Genomic DNA, 3,095 nt, shown 5'->3' with positions numbered 1-3,095 from the left:
TTGTGATCGTCTGTGTGCATTTGTGTCTTTCTTGTGTTTCTCACCATCTCAGCCGCTGACAAAGATGTTTGGTGTTTACATGCTGCAGTATCCTGGTCTCCAGGTGGCATAACCACGGTTCTTAAAACTGGGATAAGGGCTTATCCACACAAACACAACAGTAAGAACGACTTAGTAAGAAACCCAAAGTTTCTGTCCTGCATCGAGGGAGGCCAATCATATTCCAAGGATGGATCCACCAATAATACAGAATATACTGTATGATACAATCCAATTATTGATATATTACTCTGAATGCACCAATATTTTTACTTTTGATACTTAGAGTACACTTTCCTGAGTAATTTTACTAAATGTAGTGAGGTATTACCACCTTTACAAAAGGAACTGAATCCTTCTTCCACCACTGTGAACTCACATTTATAACTTAAACTATCTTTATGTACAAAACTTCACAAATAAATATTTTTTCAAATATATACAAAGACAAATGAGTAGAATCAAAACCAGATTCTCTATAAACCAGAAATTAAGTTATAAATATTCAGCTGATTGAAACTGGCTACCGAGGTGAACCACTCAGTCATGACCATCTGATAAGAGAGAAAACAACTGTTTCTTTGATTTAATCCCGTGTCGTTTGTGTCACATTACAAAGTAAATATGATACTGTTTTACAATACCAGGTTTGTTGGGAAACACAAGACACTTATCCTGTCATCCATTCCAGAAGGAAGGACAGCCACCTCAAATATTGACAGTATCTGTGAGGCTACCTGTTCTGTTCGTTGACAAAGTGTTCTTGGTTGGGAGGAAGCCAGGGCTCAGCCTGTGGTGGAATAATGTGCGTTTGACATTTTTGCAGTGTACTCTGTTAATTTTAGTACCATTTGGACATGAGATATTGCATCAAGCTGCAGACAGTGATGGAAGAAATACTCAGATCTTTTAACTTAAATAAAAGAAGTTGTACAACAATGTAAAACACTCCTGCAGTCAAAATCCTATTTGATTAAAAGTACGGAAGTATCAAAACTAAAATGACACCTTCCACAGAAAAACATTCCCAGCATGTGACATAAAGTTTCATATTACATAATTGGGTTTTTAATATTGATGCAAAAATGTGTATGTAGCATTTCATTGTTGTAGCTGGTGGAGGAGGTTGGTTTTAAGTACTTTAGGCCCTTTAACCTCCACCTAAAGGTTTGGGTCCCTCCCAAAGCATCACAAGACAAATCTGAGGGGTTTTGTGATGATTATTGGGGCAGGAGCATAAAAAAAGAAAAACACAAATTTTTATTAATTGTCAGAAATTTTCCATAATCTTTGCTGGATAATTGTATCTCTTTGGGCTTCGAACAGTTATTTATATGAACTGCTGACAATTCAAAGACATCTGAAACACGACATGGTGTCCAAACCAGACGCTGCCTTTTTGTAAGGAGTCACAAGCCAAGAAAGTTGAAACCCACTGGTTTAATCATTGACAGTGCCTTGTATTTTATATGCTTATAATAAATAAAGTATTTTTAATGAGAAATCTCAATCTGAAAAGTAACTACTAACTACAGCTGACAGTCAGATAAATGTAGTGCGGTAAAAACTACAATATTACCCTTTAAATTAATTTGCAGGAGACAAATTAATAAGTAAAGTAGACCAACTAGTGCCATAAAAATGCACACTGATTTAGTATTTCAGTATTAAAGTAAATGCAAGTATTTTCTTTCCACCGCGGCCTGCAGACAGATGTTCAGAGGTGAAGTCCAGCTGTGGCGGTCTGGATGAATGCATGGACGTGCTGGTGTTTGACAGCAGATGGGCGTCGCCCGTCCAGCCAAATGTCAGTCTGGCTCCGGCACGCCTCCCACAGGAAGACTCCCTCTCAACCAAACTTGGAAACTTAACCGTCCGGGAAAGGTCCCGCCTATAACGCCCACCAGCTCTGTTTCTAATGGCTCCGCTCCCCTGTCAATCAATTATATCCCGAGCGACGTCAGCAGCAGCAGCAGCAGCAGCAGTAGCGCCACACCGGGGCTGAGGAGGAGTGGGTGACGAAGAGCAGCCACCACCAGGAAAAAATACCAGGAGCGATAAAATGCACGGACTAACGAGGGTCCATTTGACTGCCAGATAGACGCTTTCTCATTTAGAGGTGTTCGGTCCTGGTGTGGTCTTTTGGAGAGCACTAGTCTGATACAATGAAGATCCTCTGTCAGGCCGAGTTTTCTGGTTTTTAGCCAGTTGGCTGCAATTCCAGGGATGGCTAGCTGAGCTAACCGAGCTAGCTAACAATTAGCCTGCCCATTTAGCTGCACTGGTCACTGGGCGCCTCGCTGAGGGAGAGGATCACTGCTGTCAGCGCAGCTGTAAAGGCGCTAGTTTGATGTCTGGTTCGTCGTGTGCTTGGTACAGCTGGGTATCCTGTGTGTTGGCTCAGTAGATGGACAGTCTGACGGGCGCTCATTGTCACTGCGCGGGCGGACGGTGTTGGTGTCGGGGCGGCTAGGCTTGTACTCGGCCGGGCAACCAGCGGAGGGATCGTACAAATGTGGCAGCGGCAGCCTGTAGTGTCCCACTGTCTCTGGGACCGAAGTTGGTAGTTTGAAGCTGATTTTTTTTTTTTTCATGTGTATTAAGCTTACGGGCTCACCAGCTGCGCGGGGACGCGATTAGAAAGTACTGGCTCACAAAAAATTCATCAACTAGTCACGTTAGCTTGGTTACAGGTTAACGTTAGCAGCGTTTAGCTAGCAAAGCTAGTCAGCGAATTAACGTCACAGAAACTAATTTCACCTCTTCTCCACCAAGTGTAATGGTTTTTGCACACTGAGTAGTCATCTTTAGATATCTGCGGACATGCATTGCAAGATTTCTGTGACCAGCTGTCAGATTCTGTAGCTTGAGGTTTTACACAAGACTTTGACTAAGCTGTCAAGTATTTGACAATTGACAGCAGCTTTACCCCCAAGAAGGAGGGCCAGATTCAGCAGCAAGCTCGGTTATCAGCGCCTGGATATAACTTTGAAAACAGACTGCTGCTCAGAAGGGGAGTTCATTTGTTTGGTACTTTGTGTGAGGTGTAGCCCGGC

This window comes from Pempheris klunzingeri, chromosome 6 (assembly GCF_042242105.1).
Source record: "Pempheris klunzingeri isolate RE-2024b chromosome 6, fPemKlu1.hap1, whole genome shotgun sequence".
Classification (NCBI taxonomy): domain Eukaryota; kingdom Metazoa; phylum Chordata; class Actinopteri; order Acropomatiformes; family Pempheridae; genus Pempheris; species Pempheris klunzingeri.
The sequence above is the reverse complement of the archived record's forward strand: the minus strand, read 5'-3'. Positions refer to the sequence as shown.